The sequence below is a fragment of the Motacilla alba genome, chromosome 18 (genome assembly GCF_015832195.1).
Source record: "Motacilla alba alba isolate MOTALB_02 chromosome 18, Motacilla_alba_V1.0_pri, whole genome shotgun sequence".
Taxonomy (NCBI): domain Eukaryota; kingdom Metazoa; phylum Chordata; class Aves; order Passeriformes; family Motacillidae; genus Motacilla; species Motacilla alba.
The window spans coordinates 2,695,472-2,716,871 of record NC_052033.1 but is presented as its reverse complement, the minus strand read 5'-3'; the positions used below and the strand labels follow the sequence as shown (position 1 = coordinate 2,716,871).

At 56.3% G+C, this 21,400-nt stretch overlaps 1 protein-coding gene across 8 annotated transcripts in view; it reads left to right on the top strand.

Annotated features, from left to right (window-relative positions):
* SEPTIN9 (septin 9) overlaps positions 1 to 21,400 on the top strand; it is a 150,363-nt gene that overhangs the window by 105,745 nt on the left and 23,218 nt on the right. The window contains exon 1 of one of the 8 annotated variants that reach the window (XM_038156857.1): positions 6,233 to 6,372. The exons of 6 other annotated variants lie outside the window; for them this stretch is intronic. The gene's annotated coding sequence lies outside the window, so the exon portion shown is untranslated. Of the gene's footprint in view, positions 1 to 6,232; positions 6,373 to 17,779; positions 17,864 to 21,400 lie in introns of those variants that run through there. One more of the 8 variants, XM_038156856.1, reaches the window with a different exon arrangement.

Sequence of the window (21,400 nt, the reverse complement as noted above, 5' to 3'; positions counted from 1 at the left end):
GGTGGGTGCAGCATGAATGGAGCATTCTGCTGTGCTCCAGGCACCTTCCTCCTCCTCCTCCTCCCAGGCTTTCTGCCCTGACCCCTTCCCTTCCCTTCCCTTCCCTTCCCTTCCCTTCCCTTCCCTTCCCTTCCCTTCCCTTCCCTTCCCTTCCCTTCCCTTCCCTTCCCTTCCCTTCCCTTCCCTTCCCTTCCCTTCCCTTCCCTTCCCTTCCCTTCCCTTCCCTTCCCTTCCCTTCCCTTCCCTTCCCTTCCCTTCCCTTCCCTTCCCGGCCGTTCCCCATGGGATGCTGGCAGCCCTGGCTGCTCTGTGAGAGCACGGACCCAGAGGGGTGAGTCCCATCCTCAGAGGCAGCTCTGGGCCTGGGGAGGTCAGGATTTGATGCCCACGTTTCCCCATGGCACAGAACCCCCTGAAGCCTGGGCAGCCGGCCCTTGGGGCTCGGGATTTGGCCAGGCGCGCCCTGTTTGTTTTCCCAGCTTTTTCCGTGGGGTGCGTTTCCTGGGAAAGCTTTGGAAGACCTGGGGGAGGGGAAGATGAGGATGATTTAAATCCCAGAAGCAGTCGCAGCTGGCTGAAAGCTGTGTCTGCAGCCTGCAGCACATCAGGGGTGCCCAGTGCTTTTGGGGAGCACTGGGGCAGTGGGAGCCAGTCCTGGGGCTGCCACTGCAGGGTGTGGGGGGCAGGAGAGGAAGGCTGGGCTGCACCAGGACTGGGGGGGCAGATGCTGGGGCTGTTTGGGGGCAGAAATGCAGTTATTTGCCCCGAGTCACCCTCACTGGCCTGTGGCTGCCACGCTGTGCAGAGACCAGCAGGGTGGGTGGGCAGGGGATGTGTGTAAAGAGGCTTTGCTGCCCCAAAAGATGCTTGGGTTTAGGGCTGCTTTTATCCTGCCTGCCCCGTCAGCTGGTGAAGCAGGTACTCATGCAGCATCCTTGGATCCACAGGGCTCCAGGTGGGGTGAGGGGATGCAGGGAAATCATGGGGGAAAGGAACTTCCTTTCCCAGCAGTGTCCTGGCACCCTTCAGGCAGCCCCAGGGTGTGCTGAGCAGCTGTGGAAGGAGCAGTGCCTGTGTAATCCCTGCACGGGGGATTTATTTTTCTTCTCCTGGCTGGCTGACCCTCGGTGAGCCCCTGCCAGCCCTTCCCTCCGTGTCACTGCGGGTCAGGGTGGCCCTGTGTGGGACGTGCCGTCCTTCCCACGGCTCCCCCAGAGGGACATGGAGCCCCGGGGCTGCAGCACTGGGAGAGGCACAGAAAGGTTTGGGGGGAGGTTTGGAAAGGGCCCCTTGAAAGGCTCTGTGCAGGGCAGGGGGCAGTGCTGGTCCTGCTGAACCACGGGTCTGCAGGGAGACCAAAGTTTGGCTTAAATCTTTACTAAAGCTTGTCTTAAATCTGAGATGAGTGTGTGATCTGGAGCCCGGGATGTGAATTTCAGCCAGTCTCTGTGAGACTGGGGTTCTGCCTTGCCCTGATGTGCTCTGGATGGGATGGGAAGGGCAGGGACGTAGAAGGGGGCTATGCTGGACCTGCCTGCATCCCTCAAGGACTGGATCCAGCACCCAGCCTTAGCCTCAAAAGCTGATTTTCCCTATTGCTCTTCATCTAGAAAATAAGTTTCCATCACAGCCTTTGCTTGAATGGTCCCAAACTCTGGATCTGGGGTCTTAAAGCCCTCAGTGCTTTTTCTTCAGGTTAAAAAATGTCACTGATGGTTGATAGATCCCCAAGTGTTCTTGTGGGGTTGTGGGGGGACCTGGGCCCCCAAGAATAGGCTGAAGTCAGCAGCACTCTCTGCTCTCAGCTTCAGGAGGGTGTCAGACACGAGAGCTGTATCCTGCAGAGCTGAAAACCTCAGACCTCTTTGGGGCCCGTGACCTCTGAGCTGCAGTGAGTGTCACAGGGCAGAGCCTCTGCCTTTATCTCAGATCCTCAGGCTGGGGAGGAGGCTCTGAGCAGAGCTGGGGAGCAGTGAGGCTCTCCTGGTTCCTCTGGGTGGTGTTTGGGAGGCAGTGGGGCTGTCCTGGCTCCTCTGGGATGTGTTTTGGTGGCACTGGGGCTGCCCTGGCTCCTCTGGGTGGTGTTTGGGAGGCAGTGGGGCTCTCCTGGTTCCTCTGGGTTGTGTTTGGGAGGCAGTGGGGCTCTCCTGGTTCCTCTGGGTGGTGTTTGGGGGGCAGTGGGGGTGCCCTGGTTTCATGGGGTGATGGAGCTCAGCTTGGGGGTCACTCAGTGCTGGCCAGGCTGAGATGAGGGCCTGGTGGGAGCACAGCACCCATTGCTGTGGGGCAGCATGTGCTGTTCCCTCCTGGGCTGCTCGTGGGAGCCCATGGGATTTGCAGTCTGGAGCATCCCCCTGACACTTTCTCTAGTCCTTGTAGGAAATGGAGACAAGGCTGGGAGGACCCTTGGTGTCCAGAAGAGCTGCCCTGTGTGAGATCTGCAGGAAGTATGACCTGCTGTAACCCTGTTAGGTTTGTGGGTGCTGTCAGGGTGGGGATTAGGTGTAACAGAGCCAAACAGCTACAAATGAACCCCAAAAACATGCACCAAGCATGCATGGCGGCTCTGAAATGTTTATTTCAGTCACACCTGAAGCTAAGCTCTGATTTCTTGGAGGTGGCTGCCCCAGCAACTCCTGTGATGGTTCCTGATAGTCCTTTGAGAGCTGCTGCAGCAGCTTCTGTTTCAGGTCCCTCCACTTCCCCAGCAAATGCTTCTGTCACGTGTGTGTGGACACCTGCCCTTGGTCTGGGTGCTGGTCCCTGTCCTTGGAATGCCCTGTAGGGTGGATGGTGCTGGAGATCTGGGTGCTGAGTGCTTCATTCCCCACTTGGTGTGATTGAGGTGCAGGTCTGCCCCAAAACATCTCTCAAATATTGGTTCTTACATCTATCTATCTATCTATCTATCTATCTATCTATCTATCTATCTATCTATCTATCTATCCATCCATCCATCCATCCATCCATCCATCTATCCGTCATTATCTATCTATCAATTTTCTGCAATCTCTTGAGGAGTATTGCAGCCTAATTGGAATTAGGTGCCTAAATACCTTTTAGGATGAATGTCTTGGCTCTCCTTGTGCCCCTGAACCCAGCACTGCCCCCTCACCCTGTTGCTGGAAGGGCATCAAACCCCAGGATGTGCTCTGTTGTGGGGTGTGGGAGGATGGGAGCAGCTGGGGTGAGGCAGGAGGAGGCAGGATGCCCCTCTTGGACCTCCAGGAAATGCTAACAGGGCTTCTTTCACCTTGTGGTGGAGCCCATGGCAGCTCAGCACAGCTGATTTGCTGTAGACACCTTCTGTGTTCAGTAGGATGAGGTGTTTCTCCAAAGAGCAGGTCAGGACACCACAGCTCTGCCACTCCACCTTTCCTATTGCTCTCTCCAACAATTAGGCAGCTTGAATCCATCCAGCCCCTCATTTAAACAACTCCTTGAGCTACAGGATGTCCTGTGAGATTACTGAGTGCTTGAATGAGGGGCTTTCTTAGCTTGGCAGAGGCTGAGCAGACCCCAGAGAGCTCCCGTGCTGGGGGAAGAGGCTGCTGCCAAGTCGTAGGAGGAATTCCCACGTTCCTGTTCCTTCCTGCTGCCTGCCAAACGCTTGTCCTGTCCACAAAAGCTGATGTATTTGGTAGGATTTTAACCTTTGCTCACAGAAGTGAATAATGGAGATCTTTTACTTTTGGTTTCTGGGTGTAAATTCACAACTCAGTGCTGGTTTTGCATGCACAGCACGGAGCCGTGGTGGGAAAAAAACGGAGAGGAACAGAGAGATGCTTCACTTGGTGAAGCCCTCTGTAGCCATAGCTGGGAGCCTGCAGAGACTTGCCCCTCCCTCCTGCCTTGGTGAACCCCCAAACCAGGCTTCAGGTGCCAGCCAGACCTCACCATTTCAGCAGAAGCACAAAGGCAGCCCTGTGGAAAGCAGGATTTGGGATTTCTCACGCCCAGAGTCGCTGCAGGTCCTGCCTGGACAGACAGACAGGCTCCCACATTTTCCCTGCTGGCAGCAAGCACGTCCGGGGAGTTTCAGGGAGTAGAAATGCTCTGGTTTGTTGCTTCTTTTCAGGAGACACAGCTAGCACTGTTTGCTCTGCCCTGGACCTTTGTTCTCAGGTTTGTGTCCTGTGGGACAGCCCTGGTGACACTGGTGCTGTCATGTCACCAGCAGCACCCAGAGATACTGAAATGGGGTGTGAACCACAGCTGGGCACCTCTGTGTGGGGCTGACCTGGACAGGTGAGGTGAGAATGACCCAAAGCTCAGCTCCCAAATCTGGGCGAAGAAGAAAAGTGAAAACCAGCAGGTCCAGGCATGGCCTGAACTCATTTTTGGAGGACACCAGCTATGTCCACAGGTGGGATCAGCAGCAGGAACCCTGCACAGAGAAGAGAGGTCTCTGAAATCCCGTGGTGAGGGTTTGGGGCATCACACAGTTGTGACGTGCTGAAGGTATTCCAGCAGATCCCCTCCTTACCTGGGCCCCTGTGTTTGCTGGTTGGGTGCCTTGGTGGAGCTGGGTGAGCTCCAGAGGGGCTTTGCTGCTCTGTGGCTGCTTGGCACAGCCAGGTGCTCCCCACCCTGGAGGAGTGTTGGGTTGGTCACACTGGACAGGGACGGGCCATGAGGCAAAGCCCCACATCACCCTGCACCCAGCAATGAGCCAGGGGCCGCCCTGGTCAAGGTCAGCTGTCCAGTGTGTGGCCTCCAAAAAGCTGGAATGAACCTCCAGTGCTGCTCCAGGATTTGGTTCTAATTAAAGGGACACCCATGTAGGTGACCCCAGGGCACTCTTCTCCATAGGGGTGGGGAGAAGCTGCTGATGGATTTGCTTCGGAGTGGGACCCTGGGAAGCAGCATGGAGAGGTCCAACCTTACCAGTAATTCCTTCCTGAAGTTCCATGAGATCAGCAGAAGCAGGGGTAGAGCTGAAGTGTTTTTTGCTGTGAGCAAGTGGAAGTCAGACCCACAGATGGATGGGAATTGGTGTAATTGCCCCCAAAATGACAAGGTGCTGATTATGAGCACAGCCCGTGGCATTGCAGCTGGCCCAGGGGTTATGACCAGTGCCATAACCCCACAGAATTCTCTTTTCTTGCCTATCTGTGTAAATCTCTGCTCTCCCATCAGTGGCTGCCCTCAGCACTCCCTGAAAATTGCCCAAAAATTCCATCTTGGTGCAATTTAGGATACGCTCCAGCCTGCCCCGAGCACATCTGGTATCTGTGTGTTGGGTGATATTAATCACAGCATGAACACAGCCAAGTGTTAAACAGCAGAGCCCTCCCACCTCCCCCCTGCAAACCAGGGTTGTTTCCATGCTCCAGCAATAAAACGAACCCAGCATTCCCGGGCAGGCAGTGATCTGGCAGGAACAACTGCTGTGTGGGATGGAGGGATGAGGAACGCTCTGAAACGGGCCAAGAAACCATGTGCTCCAAGGAGTTTTTGAAATCCCTGCGGTGTTTGAAGCTATTTTCTAGTCCTCCTCGTTTTTTGGATCCGTGGCTGTTCCTGCTGCATCTGCAACTGCTCCCTGTGCCCCGGAATTTTGTTGTTTTGGGTGTAAATGCTGCTCCCTGTTTCCAGGAAGGCAAACACTCCCTCGCCCTGCTTTGCTGTGCAGATATCAAAGTGCTTCACCGAGCAGGGGTGGGTGTTGTTTCAGTTTTGCAGATGGGGGACAGGAGTTGCAAAGGCTGCTGAGAAATCCATGGGAGTCTCTCATTTGGATGGTGCTTGTGGTTTTGCTTCAGGACACTCAGTGGCTTCCTTTAGTGTTGGGCAATGAGCAGGCAGCAGTGGCACAAGGGATATTTTTGCTCCCCTTTTTTGGGGTGACCACACAGCAGACAGTGGGCAAAACCCCACCAGACCACGCTGGTTGTGTTGCCCCCAAAGGAGAGCCTGGCCCAGATTTGTCCCCAAGTTCCCCAGTTTGTGGCTGATTAAAAAAAATAAAAAAGACAGAAAAAAACGCAGAAAAAAAAAAATCAAAACTGTGTTTTCAGCAGAGTTGGCGCCTCAACCACTGAGGTTGCTGTGCTTTCAAGGGAGGCAGCCCCAGCACTGGTGCCTGGGAGGAATGGGGGGGCGAGAACTCTTGTGTGGTGCCTTTGATGTTGGAGGCTCTTACCCGCGTTACCCGGGGAGAAACTCGAGTGCTTTTCATGTCTGCTGCTGAGGGAGGCAGAGAGCCAGGAGGGATCTGCTTCGTGAGACCTTTTCCAAGGGAATTGAGGGAAACTTTTCAGCAGTTGTGGGGAGGCTCTCTGGGGCAGCAGCTGAAATAGGTGCTGAAGCATCCTTGGCTCTCGCGGGCGCCGGGCAGCGTGCACCATCCTCATCATCGTCCTTGGCTGAGTAAGTCTCTGCTTGAGCTCTGCCCAGCCTCAGGGAGTAAAAATCTGTGGCAAGGGCTGTGCTGGGGTCTCCACAGCTGTGCCAGTGGGGATCTGTGGGGCGGGGAAGCTAAATGTGGCTGTGCAATGGGTGTGTGAGGGTTTGAAGGGTAAGGAGGGGGAAAGCAGAGCAGTGGTTTAGCAGCGGGGAAGTCCCGGGGATGTGATGCAGGCATTGTCACAGGGGAATGATTTGTCAGGGCCTGTGCTGAGGGAGGAGGCTCTGCCACTGCTCAGGTTCCCTGTGGGATGGGACGTGCTGGGCTGAGCCTCTGCGCCACCTAAGCAGGCAGAGAGTGGGACAGGGGAGTCACAGAGGGTGACATCAGGTCCTGGAGGTGACACGGGGTGGCAGCAGTCCTGATGCGACGTAGGAAGTGGGGGCTCCCTGGGGTGCCAGCTGGCAGCAGAATGGGACCCTGATGCAGATGGGCCATCCTCAGCCAGCTCCTGCAGCCCTGAGGTGAGAAGCAGCCCTGGCTGCTGGCAGTGCCAGGGAAGGGGAGGGTGCTGCCTGGGGTGGGGTCCCTGCTGAGTTTGGGGGCCCTGCCCCAGCTGGAGGGGCCAGGTGTGGTTTGCATCTGTGCAGGTAATAGAAAATAAGTTTCTAGAAAATAAGTTTCCACCACAGCCTTTGCTTGAATGGTCCCAAACTCTGGATCTGGGGTCTTAAAGTCCTCAGTGCTTTTTCTTCAGGTTAAAAAATGTCACTGATGGTTGATAGATCCCCAGATGTTCTTGTGGGGTTGTGGGGGACCTGGGCCCCCAAGAATGGGCTGAAGTCAGCAGCACTCTCTGCTCTCAGCTTCAGGAGGGTGTCAGACACGAGAGCTGTATCCTGCAGAGCTGAAAACCTCAGACCTCTTTGGGGCCCGTGACCTCTGAGCTGCAGTGAGTGTCACAGGGCAGAGCCTCTGCCCTTAGCAGGTGGGAAGGGGCTGCCACAGCCTCCCCAGCCTGGCAGATGTGAGGCTGCCGGAGCTGCTCTCACGTTGCTTTTGGCAAATGCATTCCTGTGACATGGGGACTGTGTCTGGTGATGTAAGGGAGGCCTGGCAGCCCAGGGCAGCCTCGCTCCTTGGTTTCTGCTCTGGAAGCTGGCGGTGAACTGATGTGGAAAAGGAACTTCCTGGTGCTTGATGGCCCCTTGTCCTGATGAAAACCCACCTCCTGAGCATCCCTGTGTGCTCTGGTGGGTGTAGGACTCCTGTGCCCAGCCCTTTCCATGGCTCTCAGTGCCTGTGTGGGAAGTGCTCCCCAAAACCAGCCTCCTGCTCCCCTCTTCTCTTGCCCATCACTTGCAGCAGCCCCCTGAGCTGCAGCCTGTGCCCAGGTCACACATCCCCTATGCACTGTGGGGTGCACTGGCATCACCCAGAGCCCTGGGGACACCCCAGTCACCACAAAAAGGGCAGGGGTGTGGAGATGCCACACGGATGGGGACACTGAGGGTGGGAGCGCCACAAGGTTGGAGACACCAAAGGGATGGTGACACTCCAGGGATGTGGATGCCATGGGGATGGGAACAGCACAGGGAAGGGGGCACGTGGGGATGTCATTGGAATGTGGACACCACAGGGTTGGGGACAGGGCACATGGGGGTGGCCGGCTGCCTGCCAGGGGAGAGCTGGTCCCTTCCTGGGAGGAATGTTCACACTGCTGGCCCTGAGAGCGGGGCTGGCCTCCCCCATCTCGGGAGCATCCCCCGGGTTTCTCTTTAATCAGCTCTGCTGGACCAGCCCCAGCCAAGCCCCAGCCCCGGTGAGTGTGGGGGGACAGTGCTGGGTGTCCCCACAGGGGGGACACAGGGGCTCGGTGGTCCCTGGGACCCGGGGGTGGCAGCAGGCTCACGCTGCGCTCCGGTCCCGCTGCATCCCCACAGTTGGTTCCGTGCTGTGCCACAGCCCTGGAGCTCTGCAAATATGCAAACCAGCCCAGCTCTGAGCTTTACTTTCTTTTTTCCCCCCTTTTTCTTTTTTTTTATAATTTGAACGGCCCCTCTGCAGCCTTGTCTCGCTGCTCCTGACTGTTTGCCCAGTGGCTGTGACATGGATGTTTAGGTGATGCAGTGGCACCACCAGGACTTGCAAGTACAGGGGTTTTCCCTCTTGCTTTAGTCTGGTAGAAGATGGGGGTGCTGGGCATGGCAGCCCAGGCTGTGACAGTGTGAACCCCCAGGAATTGCTCTTTCCCTCTGTATCCCAATTTCTCCCCTCTGTATCCCAATGTCTCCCTGTCAAACTGCCCTTGGAAGCAGCCGGGGCTGCAGGAAAGGCTTCACGCCAGAGGATTTCAGGCTAGGCTTTTTATATCCATCCCAGTGTGACCACACTTCATTTAGGGAAGGAGCATCCGGGATGGATCTGGGCTGACGTATTCAGGGCTGAGACTATCTCGCTCTGCCAGAGCAGATCTGGGCCAGGGGAGCAGCTGGGATCCAATGGGGCCGGTGCTGCTGCCCTGTGCTGGGACTCCCAGCACACACCGAGCTGTTTATCTCGGATTTCTTGGCGATTTCATCGGTGTTGTGTCCGCCCTTCTGTAAATAGCAGGTCATTCCATCTCTCCCCCAAACCCTGCTTTGGAACCACGGGTATCCAGCCATCCACGAGCTGAGCAGCCTTGTGCTCTGCACAGCACCCTGGGCTTGCTGCTGCTGCTGCTGCTTTCCAGGGTCAGCTTGCAGGAGCACACGGAGCAGAGGAGTACAGGAACAGCCTCCCGTAGCACCAGGCAAGTTTTGGGTTAAAGTTGCTGGATTTTATTGAATTCCTGCTGCTGTGGATGGTGGTGCGGCGGGGGGAGCAGACTGGTGGTGCAGCTCTGGGGTGGGAGGAGATTTTGTGCTGCTGTTGGACATGTGCTGGCTGAGAGTTTCCTGGTGCTAATTGATGACTGTTGGTTGGTGGACTAAATTCCCCTGGGAGATAGGTGAGCCAGGCAATGGGGCATTCGTGTGCACATGCAACACTGGGATGAGCTTTGGTTTGGAGACAAGGTAAAAGTGCAAAACCAGCAAGAATTGCGATTACGTGTGAGCCCCTAAGCGCTGCTGCCTTGTCCAGGTGTGATTCCAGATTGTAGGATACAGCACCCAGGAGGAATACAGCTGTCCAGGGTGTGTGCCCTGCTGTAAGGGCATCCTGAGTGCAGATAAGGACATGTCAGGACAGATAAAATAAGTTTGGAGCACACGGAGGACTGAGCTAGCCCTGGGAGCTCTGACCTCTCCCATGCTGTTGTAGTTGCCATCCATGATTTCCCATGTTGAGATGAAAATGCCTGTGGGGCTCGTGGGTGGGGTTTGAATGTGTTTGACCCCAGAGCCCCTCAGCACGTCCCCTCTCACCGGGATGTGCTGGCCATAACCCGAGGTATGCACATGTGGCAGGGTCTAATGGCTTGGTGGCAAATAACCCGGCAGCAGCGGTTCCTGGACGCCTCTCCATGGGGAATCCAGACTTCCCTTCCCTGAGCACGCTGGAATTTTTATAGCCTGTGGTTTTAAATGCTGTGATTTCCTTATGGCCCCGACGCTGCATGCAGCCCTGCCAGAGCTGTGCTGGGGCTGGGTGAAACAGGGGCTGGAGCTGCTGCTCCTTGGGTAACGTGTCTGAGCTTTGCTCCAGTACAGGGGAAAGGAGAGGCTGGCTCTCCTGGGCTTGAGCCTGCTGGGTGCTGTGATCTTATGGCTGAATTCAACTGGACTTTATTTAATTTGTCCCCAAAATTTGTCAGGCTTTGGGGAGTAGGGTACAGTAAAGCGACCTTGTTTGTTAAAAAATTATCACCAAAATGGGAGTGGAAGAGTTAATCTTGCAAGTACAGCTCAGTGGCATCCTGGAAGTGTCTGTCCAAAAATCAGGAGGGCAGTGGGCATGGAGCATTTCAAGTCAACAGGGTAGAGGGTCCGGGCTGGCAAACCCCACTGACCACAGGGACTCCGCTGTGACTCGGCAGGGACGTGGCACTGTGGGATGTGTGGCCAGCTGGCAGCTGGGAGGCGAAGGCAGAGAGGGTTCATGCACATCTAGAGGGTGTGAGCACTGTCTGCCTCCCAGCTTTGTTCCCTGAGGTCCCTGTCCTCATGGGGATGAGGCAGAGTTCTGCCATTAATGCTCTGAAACTCTCTGCTGGCTCATCCTTATCTTCCCCAAAATACCAGGCAGTGCTGGGGTGCTCACAGCTTCCTCACTGTGATCTCTAGCAGCTGGTGTGAAATCAGCAGTGGGCTTTCTCCAGCCCCTGATAAATCCCTGAAAGCCCCTGCCCAGGTCTGGCTGTTCTAGGGATGCTTTGGGGCCATCAGATTTTCCAGGCTGAGACATCTGTGTCCCTGTGGTCCTGCTGCAGGGATGCTGCCTGGGTCCAGCCGCCTCCACCCAGATCTCCCTTCTCACAAACTTGTGGAAAAGTGATTTCCTTTCCTATTTTCTGGCCCCTTCTCAAACTCAGACTGGGTTAACTCTTGCTGTAGATGCAAAACTTGCTGGAGGGCCGTGGTCAGGCGGGGCTGTAAAAGCCACATTTTCTTTGGGAATCGGATTAAGGCCCCTTTTTCTTCCTGCAGTGTGGGTGACATGAAGTCTCTCTTTGTCCTGGATGGTATTTCTGGCCCAGCTGCAGCGGGTTAACCCTTTGTCATCCCACACGGTCCTGGTGATGAATGGCCCTTTGCTAAGCAACAGGAACCTTTTCCTGGGGTGGAAGCACTGTGGGGGCACTGTGGGCTGTGTCCTCCCCCTGCCCAGCTGGGGGATGAAGGGCAGAGCCTTGCTGCCTGCCTAGGGGACGTGTCTGTGGGACAGGGACCTTCCCTAACTCTGCTTCCCCCTGCCTTTCTTTGCCATTTTTAGTCTCTTTTTATTCCCCAGTATAAATGGATGGGATTTTGTCCCCCAGTCCTGCACTGGCACCAGAGGTGTCTCCATGCAGGAGCAGCCCCAGGCTGCCTGGATGGCACAGAGGGACATGTGTAGGAGAAGGAGGGGGCCAAAGTGACAGTGAGAGCAGAGGCTAGGTCAGCTGACAGAGCACAAGAGCTGCCTGTGTGCTCCTTGGAGGGCAGTGACCATGTCAGTGGTGCTTCCTGGGCACCAGTGCCCAGCCCGGTGTGGCACTGGGCTGGGGCAGGAGCATCACTTTTCCAGGAGAGCTGGAAGGCTGGATAACCAGCCAGGAGCCGGGTGATGGCAGGCAGAGAACATCCATAGGTATCTGAGGAGCCCTTGGCTGTGGTGCCCAGGATCCAAGGAGGTGTCTTGGTGTGGTACTCAGTGCTGGGCTCTGTGGCCAAGCAGAAATGAAGGTGATTTCCTGGCCATGCCCTGCAGTCTGGGGGCTGTGGGCATCTCACACCCCAGGCTTGAGTGCATTTTACTTTTTTTCCCCACTGTGCTGCATTGTTGCATCCCCTTGGATCCATCCACTGCTGCTGTGAGCCTGGCTTGGTTTGTTTGTTTATTCAAAAGCCAAATGGTAGCAGGAAGTGTCCCGTTCTGGTGGCCTGGAAAAGCTGCCAGGGGCACACGGTGCTGGCTCCCTGCAGCCTGATCCTGTGCTGTTATCAGGGAGCCTCCTGATAAGAGCAGAGCAGGGATTTCCCCAGAGGGGGTCCTGGACCTTGTCAACGTGGCATCAGGAGCATCCCAGGCCTCCCAGCAGTGGGGGGAGTGCAGCCCACAGAATTCTCCATGTCCCTCTCTGTGCTGAGTTTTAGGACGTGATCACCCCAAGGCTGGCGGAGGGGTGCCACCATCTCATCTCCCAGAGCTGAGCCAGCAGCAGATGGGCACCGAGCACGACTCGCTCACAGCGTTGGGAACTGCAGGGAGGCAACACATTTCCCTCCCACCCGTGCTCCTCCTCCCCCCCATCCTCCTGACCTTTTCCCATCAAAACACAAAGCACCATTCTTTGGAGCAAGGCACCTCCGTGCGAGGAGACAGCTGGCGCTGCAGCAGCTTGCTGGGGATGGGTTGTTATTAATTAAGCTGCAGGAGACAGCCTGGTAGCTTGAATGGAGTTCTCCTTCTTTTCAGGCTTAGGATGCCCTAAATTCTTTCTTCTTTACCTCCAAATGTTCATACGTTTAAAAAGGGGCAGCAGACAAAGGATGGAGAAGGGCCCGTTATGTGCAGCTTGCAGGGACGTGTATCCCTGCACGTGGCCTGCAGGGACTGTTAGGGCACCCCAGCAACTTCTTTGCAGCTTGGTTTGTGCCAGGGGGTTGCTGTGACCCCCAGGGATGTCACTGCCTGGGTATCTCCCCATCTAGAGTGAAGATGCCACATTGGGGTGAAATGGTTTAAAGTACTTGAGGAAGTTTGGGGTGACTCGGGCAGTCAAAGTTTTCACTCCCTGCTGTTTTCCTTTGCCAAGTTGATTCATTTTCACCAAACTCATCTCTGCCCTTGCTGCTGGGTCTGCTTTGGGTCTGCTGGTGGTGAGAGGAGCAGAGGTGGTGGTGGGGCTCTCTGAGGTGCTCCTTGGTGTGTGAGCTCTCTGTAGGCTCCATCTGCTCCCCTCTCTCCACTGGGCAGGATACAGGGCTTTGGTGGAGTGGGGCACAGGGCTGCTGGTGGGGTGAGGGGCAGAGTTTTGCTTTACCCCTTTTGGGGATAATTTGTCCTTTGTGGTAATCTGTGGGGATGTCTGGGGGAGCAGATCATGCCCTTGAGGAGGAGGGGTGAGGATTGCTCCTAGGCAGCCAAGTGTGTTTCCTTGGGCATGGCTGGGCAGTGCCATCTGCAGAGCTGGCCCAGGGATTTGAGCAGCAGCGTTTTGGTGCCAAGGCAGACCTGTCCCTGCTGAGCAAAACCTGTGCTCAGAGCTGAGGCTGTGGCAGTGCCTGCGAGATGCTGAGCGTGCCTTGGGTCTGTCCAAACCAGCAGGGCAGTGCCCCAGCCAGTGCCCCCTGTGAGGGAAGATGAATTTCAGAGGAATGGGGTTCTTTCTTGGTGTTCTTTTCTTTTCTTGGGGTTCTTTCTTTCTCCAAATGTTTGTGACTGCGGAGTGCCTTCCTAGCAAAGCCTGTTCCCTTTTGGAAAATGCTGGATTGCTCAAGCACGGTGAGGAGCCTCCTGCCTGCAGATCCTCTGCAGGAGGAATGTGCCAGAGGAAGGGACGCTGCTGGGATGTGACACCAGGAACCCAGGCACGGCCTCCCCGGGGAGAGAGTGACTCACGCCCAGGCCACGGTGCCAGCTGCGCGTGATGGTTGGTGACAGCATGTGAAACAATTCCTTCCTTCCTTCCTGGAGACTGGGAGAGGCCTGGAGATGTCCAGCTGGAGGAGACTCTGGGTTCTGGTGTGGTGGAAGCTGGGGCACTCCTGGGCGTAGTGTGGGTTCAGCAGAACAGCCACGGTGCAGTGATGCTGGAGGCTCTGGGTGCTGCTCCTGGGCAAGGCATGGAGGGGTGGCTGCTCCCTGTGCTGCCTCAGCATTCCCTGAGCTCTGGAGGGCTCTGGGGTGCTCCTGGCAGCGCCTGCTCCCCCTGTTACAGCTGCTCCACTGCCCTCTCTCTCTCTGGGGAGATTTAAGCCACCAAAGAGCTGCTTTCATGAAGGAACTGGTGGGATACCTGCAGAGGTGTGTCTGACATGGGCTGCTCAGAGGAGCTACCAGGCAGCTTAAAAGAAGAAAACCTGCATCAACTATGGACTTGGGAGTTCACTGCAGCCAGAGGGGGGAAATGTCATTGATCTCTGGGTCTCAGAGATGCTTTGGGAGTTACCCTGCACATGCTGAAGGGACCATGGTGGCTGCCTGCCAGAGCCCTCCCTGGGTGGTAACACTTGCAGACCTGCACTCAGGCTCTTAGAAAACCTTTGGGGTCATTTTTAGCTGTTCTTGACACTGGGGGATCCTTTTGTTCCTGCTAGAGATGATGGTGTCTCTTTCAGTGCTGAAAAGAATTAACTTTTGGCCTTGTGATCTGCAAGCTTGTGTCCTTTTCTCAGTCATGCTGCTTTCCACTGAGTTTGCTGGTGCTCTACCAAGGTCTCTGGATGTGCTTTTCATTCTGCTATTGATCTGAGATTATAAATATAGCTGGCAGAATTTCTATCTGTCTGTCACAGTCACTGGGGACTGGCAGGTAGTCAGCATTGCAGCAATATTGAAAGAATAAAAATTATTTCCTAAGCCCTAACGGTGCACTTTTCACTGGGGCTTGCTGAGGTGCAGTAAAAATTGGAAATGTCCCTTCAGCATTCCTGCAAGAGAACATGTCCTGCTGGTGCTGCCTGTGCCCAAAGGATTTGATGTTTTCCTAGGAGCTGGGCAGCCTGGGATGGAGGCAGTTTGTTGGCAGGCCTGCCCACAGGCTGGGCAGTGCTGGTGAAGCTGCCTTCATTTGCAGGTCTTGGTTATTCCTCAAAGCCGGGGGTTTGTGGTTGGAGCTGGCTGAGGGCAGAGCGTTGCCTGGCACAGAGGAGTGCTGCTGGGGGACAGCCCCGCTGCTGGGCAGTTTTCTGCTGCAAAGGACTGTGGTTGGGATTGTCCCCAAAACTCAGAGACTGTTGAAACCCTCATTGGTGTAGCCCTGAGTGTTCTCCAGTGAGCCCTACCAGCCCTGCACGGTGTGGCTGTGACATGGGGGCCTGCTTTCACTGTCAGGGATGTCCCATAAACAGGACAGATTGGATTGTGTAAGCCAGACAGGAATCTTCCTCAACATTTCAGATTAGTTGCAAGACTAAAAGCTGGATGTGTAGTTAGTTCAAATCCCTTGATACAATTTACAACAGCAATAGGCCTTGTTAGAATTGCTCCTAACTCTGATTATGAGGTTTTTCTAAGAGAAGAACAATGAGTTTGTGATTTTAAAACCCTTAATTAGGGGATTTGGATCCAGTTCTTGGCTCTGCTGTAAGATTTCTGTGTGACCCTGGGCGAGTCACTTAATCCCTCTCCAGCTGATCTGCCCTGGGAGCTGCTTCCTTCCTCTGCCTGTCGGTCCTGCCTGTGCTCAGAGCCAGGAACGAGCAGTGGCAGAGGCTCAGGGCCCTGTTCTCCTCCCAGGAATGGAGGTGCTCCTCTAAGAACAAATCCCAGACAAACTCTGGGATTTCTTCTTACAGGAGTTTCTTTGTCACTCTGCAAGTGCCTCCTGTGTGCAAACACCCCAAAGTCCCCAAGAGCCGTCCCGGGGAACAGTGATGCTCCCAAAGCCCTGCTGCCCTTGCTGTGAGGCCAAGGATGACACTTTGTTGTCCTTCTGAGCTGCTGGCTCACCACCTGTTGCTGCTGGGGAGGAGGAGATAGGAGCTGAAACAAAATATTTTTTGTTAAATATTCTGGAAACAACTTGGACACAGTGTTGAGTTCCCATCTGCCCTAATTTTTTCCCTGAGGGTGGTGAGGTCCTGGCAGGGGGTGTGCAGGGAAGCTGTGGCTGCCAAATCTCTGGAAGTGTCTAAGGCTGGGTTGGACCTGGTCTAGGGGAAGGTGTCCCTGCCCATGATTGGAATTGGATGCTCTTTAAGGTCCCTTTCGACCAAGCCAGTCTGTGTTTCTGTGAAATGTCTTTGCAGAGCTTCAGTGACCATGGGGAGAACTTTTCTGTGATTATTTTTATTCCCACACAAGCAAGACTAAAGTATGCCCATGATTTCAATTTGAAAAAAATTAAAAATTAACTCGGAGGAGTGAGGAGTTGGTTCACGTGGCTGAGCACGCCGTGTTCACCTCTTTGCTGGTCTCAGTTTGGGCACGTGAACCCTGTGCTGATGCTTAACTCCTGCACAGCCACAGATGTGGTCAACTTGATGGCAGGGACAGGAAACCATCACACCTGAGATCCTCCTTTTACTCTTTGTGCAAGCACAGCACCTAAGTGAGCTCAGCACAGCCTTTTCCTGCCTTTCTCCAGCTAAAACAAGGCTGGAGTGACTTGCAAACAGACCCAGCTGCTACCGGGGCAAGCCTGGTTTGGCATCTAGCATTGGATTTTCCTGGAGATTAGAGAGATTAAAACACTAATGCCCATTGATAGGGGTTAGAGCTTTAATAAGTCATAAAAAGTGGTGTAATCTGGCAGAAATCTGCATGCAGCTGCAGCATAAACAGATTGAGGCTGAGTTTCCTGCCTGGGTGCTGGGTGAAGGTTTCTCAGAAATTGCTATTTTTGGTACTTGCTGAAGTGGGGGATGTGGGTCTTACCCCCCCCTCAGCACCCATCGTTTGCAGAGCAGCCTGTGCCAGCCTGGTGTGGGCTGGCTGTGCTGGGTGGAGGAAGATCTGCCACTGCTGGTGGTCCGGAAGCAGAGAGGGAAGGTGACAGCCACGCTAGAGCCACAGGCAGGAGACACAGCAGGGGTGGCTGTGGTGTCATTGGCACAGGTGCCAGGGCTTGCATCGAGTGCAGGAGTGTGGCAGAGGCTGGTGATGCTGGTAGCAGGTCCAAAAGGGAGTGCAAGTACTAGCCCTGGGCTTACGGGCTGTGCAGGGGCTGTTCGTGGGAAAGGGAGTCCTCTGGGTGTTGAAGAGTGCAGATGTGCACATCTGTCTTAACCCTTTCATCACCTGCAGGCCTTTCTCTGGGAATGCAAATCTGGGAACTGCAGGGAGACCTGAGGTCATAGGGTAGGGCAGAATAAGGTGTCAGACCCAGGAGCCCAAAAGAGAGAGGCTGGCTTCACCTTGGCTGTGACAGGAGAGAGTCGCAACAGCACTGCTGGACATCCCAGAGGGGCATCACCCCACAGCAGGGTGTGCGTGTGAGGGAGCAGGGCCAGGTGGTGCAGCCCAGCTTCCCTCCTGTGGCTGGCCCTTCCCTCCGCTGGCTGGGGTATTCTGGGATCAAGGTGTAAGGCAGGAAGGAGTTGTGGAGGCAGCTAATTTCTTCATTCAGCTTCACTGACATCATATCAGAGAGCAGCCATGCCCGTGGGGGTGGCTTGACATCTTGTCCTGGCAGATGTGAGATGCAGCTGCAGAGCAAAATGAGCCCACGCTCCCAGCACTCACACCCACCCGCGACTGCCCTGGGGCTCTGCTGGAGAATTTCGGGATGCTGGGAAGCAAAAGGCTTCCCTGGGCTCAGGGACGGGGATGTGAACGAGATCCTGGCCCTGGAGCAGTGGGTGAGCTGGGCTCCTCTTGGAACGGCGCTGCCGCGCTTGCCCCAGCCTCTCTCTTTGCCGTGGAAGTTTCCCCGCACCTCCTGCGTGCAGCCGGGGTGGGACGAGCCCCCGAAGTCCCGTTGCTCTCACCCTTTGCGGGCCCCCCTGGGCCGGGCCGGGCCCGGAGCGGCGGGGGGATGGAAACCGCCCGGGGGCGAAGCAACTTCCCGGGAAGAGGCTCCATCCCCCCGGGCCGGGCTGGAGGGGGAGGAGGCAGGGTGATGGGGGAGGAGGAGGAGGAGGAGGAAGGGCGATGGGGGAGGAGGCGGAGGACAGCGCGGGAGGAAGCGGGAGCCACCGGCCGCCGGAGCCGCCGCCGCCGCGGGTGAGTCTCCGCTGCCCGGGGGCGGGGGCTCCGTGGGGCAGCGCAGGGGGGATTATGGTGCTGGGGAAACGCTTTTTTTTGGGGTGAATTATCCTGGGGAAGGGCTTGAGAGAGCGGGGGGTGAGTGCCGCGGCTCTCACGGAGGGCAGTGTGGGGGTCCCGGCCGGGGCAGGGCGCTCCCCGGGCAGGGGGCAGCGGGAGCTGCGGGGCGCTCGGGCCTCGGCCCCTCCAGGCGCCGCCGTGCCCCTCAGGAGAGGCCGCGGCTCGGCACCGCCGGGCCGCGCTGCCGGCATTGTCCGGGAGCCGTGCAGATCAATAGACCAAGCCCTGCCCTGCCTGGGGGGCACCCTCTGCTCCCTGCCCTGCCTCTGTCGGGACCCCCTTGTCGCCTGCCCTGCCCCCGTGGGGTCCCCCTTGTCCCCTGCCCCGCTCCGGCTGCTGCCCCCGCTGAAGGGCTCGCGGGGCGTCTGGGGCGCAGCTGCCTTTGGTAAAGAAAGAAAACAAGAGAAACAAACAAAGAAATTGAGTAAAAATCCATACCACCCTGCCCGTCAAAGAACAAAACCGAGAGAAAAAAAAAATAAATTACAAAGGGGAATAAAAAAAGCTGAGCTGCAAGCCCGGGGCTGTGAATCCCTCTGGCTTGCTCCTTTTTTTGCCGTGGCTGCAGTCGGTGCCTCGTGGGATGGGGCAGCGGTCCCGAGTGCAGCTCGGGGGCTCTGGGCACACTCAGCCCTGCCCGGTGCCCGTTGCTGGGGCTTGGCCCGACTCATTCCTTCTGCAGCGCTGTCTGGACAAGCTGAGTTTGGGGATCGCTGCCTGGCTCTTTGTTTACACAGCGCAGAGCTCTGCAGAGCAGCGGTGATGGGGGTGAAGGGCGCTGTCCCTTGGCTGGGGGCTGGGGAGGGTCCCCGTGTCCCTCCTGGGCTGAGTACCATTGTCCAGGCTGGGTGGACAGGGGTGGGAGTGAGTGGGTCCCATCATCAGAGCCCCCATGGGATCAGTTTTGTGGGTGTCTTTGGACCCTCCTGTGTGCAGGCACCCTGAGCCTGTCTACGGGGAGCAAGGGCTGTGCTGGACACTGGCATGGGCTACAAGGGGCCTGTTGATGGAGCAGTTTCTGCTGAGATCTGTGTGCAGGAAGGTTCCTCTCAATGGGGTGCTCCCAGTGAGGGAGGGCTGCTCTGGGGTCAGCCTTGCTCCAGGGGAAGAGGCTCCTTACACAGGGTGATCAGTGGAGCCACATGGCCAGAGATCTCTGCGTGCCCAAGCTGAAACTTGGGAGTTGTTCGTGATAATCTCCTCCTTTTTAAACATGGAGGAAAACAGCCTAACAACTCTTTGCAGGTTTTTAAAGTGGTTTAGAGCTACTGTCTCACGTGGTTGGAGTAATGAGATGTCACGCTGTGGGTTGTGCTGCCAGGGCTACACGTGTCCGACCCGGGCAGGGTGGTGGTCAGCCTCGTGGTCAGCCTCACACCACATCCAGGAGCCACGGGCAGCAGTTCGAAGTAGTGGAGCTGGCACCACGGTTTGACCCCTGGGATGGGCTCCTGCATCCCAGCCCAGAAACGCTGGTGAGCAGAGCCTGCAGCAGCTGCGGGGTCTAAACGGGAAGGGAAGCAGTGATGGGGAGCATCCATCTCTTGTAAATAAAAGAGCCAGGAGGGTTGAGCCGCAGAGGGCAGGGGACTGCTGGGCTTCCGGAGCTGGAGGGGAAGCACACAGTGAGTGAGGGCGGAAGCGCTCATGGCTGGAGGGCACAGCTCGACCCGCATGTGATGTGTGCCCATGACTTGTGGCTCAGGGCTGGAAGTGTTCACACCACAGCAGGAACCATTGCCTCCTTTTTTAAACTTCTTTAAATTCTAAAACGGGTTTATTCCCCACGTGAGTAAAAGGCTTCAAGCCTGGAGCATCCTGCATGCTCAGGAGGCTCCTGGCCACCTCTCTGACAGCCCTTGGGTGGGTTTGGTCTAATGAAGAGGAGTTAAGCACACTCTACTGTTCCTGGGTCGTGTTTGTTGGTGCCCAGGTGGAAATGCAAGCTGAGAAAGAAACATAACTGGTTGGTAGGTGGGCCTGGGCTGGTGGCCAGCCTGAAACTGTAGCCCAATGCTCAGGGATGTAAGGGACAGACTCAGCTTGAGTCTGGCAATGCCAGCCAGGTGCTGAATAATAGGAATTATTATTAATTAGGCTGCAGTTTGGTGCTGCAGGGATCTGTGGCACTGGCTGTTTGTGCCAGGCTGAGGCACCTCAGCTTTGGAGTGAGCTGTGCCTCACATTCCCTGGCACCCACACATCCATCAGGGACCTGCCGCCTTCAGCACCAGGGGATCCCGTGGCAGCTGAAAAAAACCAGCAGTGCCTGGGCCACGCTGGGATTACATCCAGTCCTGGCTTTGCCGAGACTCCTCCGTCCCCTCGGAAGGGAGAGCTGTGTCTCTGCCACCTCCTCCGCAGGCTGGATCCGTTTCCACAGCCTGTGGTCACTGGCTCAGTGTGCCAAGGGGAGAGGCCGCGCGTGCCGCAGTCCCCGCAGCCAGCTGTCCTTCACCAGGAGCTGTAGACTCTCTCTTTGGAGCCACAGATGCCTCTGTGACACCCTGCTGAGATCCTCCAAGAGAGCTGCTCCCAAAACTTGAAAGGTTAAGGTGGTTCACACTTCTCCTGTGAAAACATCGTGGATACTCAGCTTGGTAGGCTGTGCTTTCACACCCTGATACGCCACTGTTCACTGCTCTGAACCTGCTCTCTGTGTTTGCACAAACCCATCCCACAAATCTGGAAGCCCATGGTATTTCCAGCATCTGTTGGGTGGAGGGAAGGGAAGTTATCCACAGTGTCCTGCTCTTCTGGGTGCCTGTAGCTCTGTAGAACAGGTAGCAGCATCACTGCAAGGTGGCCAGTGCTTGGTGTTCCCAGCATCCAAAGGGTGTTTCCTGGATTTACTCCCCAGACATTGCCTTTTTGCCATTGATTGTGTGTGCATCTGCAGAGTGTGAGGTGGTTTGGATCTGTTGATGGGAGGCCATGGCAGAGGTGCAGCCTCCTGGCCTCTCTCTGGTGTCTCTGTGCAGCCACTGAGCACCAGGTCTGTGACCACCCCTGCTCCAGGACCAGCTCTGCTCTCCCAGATCACCAGCAGAGCACGGAGCTGCTGGGTTTAGCCAGGACCTGGGGTGGGTGAGACTTCCTGGTTCAGCCTCTGCAAGGGTGCTTTAACCCTTGTGTGTCTGCAGTGCAGCCCAGTCTCCTGCACATCCCTGTCCCAGGCCCTCAGGGAGGATTACCAGCTTCTGGCTTCAGGGTTTTGGGGGAGCCCATGACTATCCTCTCATGCCCTGCCCACAGTGTCCTGGGCTGTGGCAGCCTCGTGGCACCAGCACAGCAGCTCCAGCAGCCCCTGGCCAAGCCCATCCCACAGCACACGGCATCCAGCTGGCTGAAGGAGCAGGAGGGTCCCTGGGGGGCTCCCAGGGGCTTCCCTCCCCGCGGGGTGGCTTTCATCTGCTGCTTCACAGATGTTTCCTT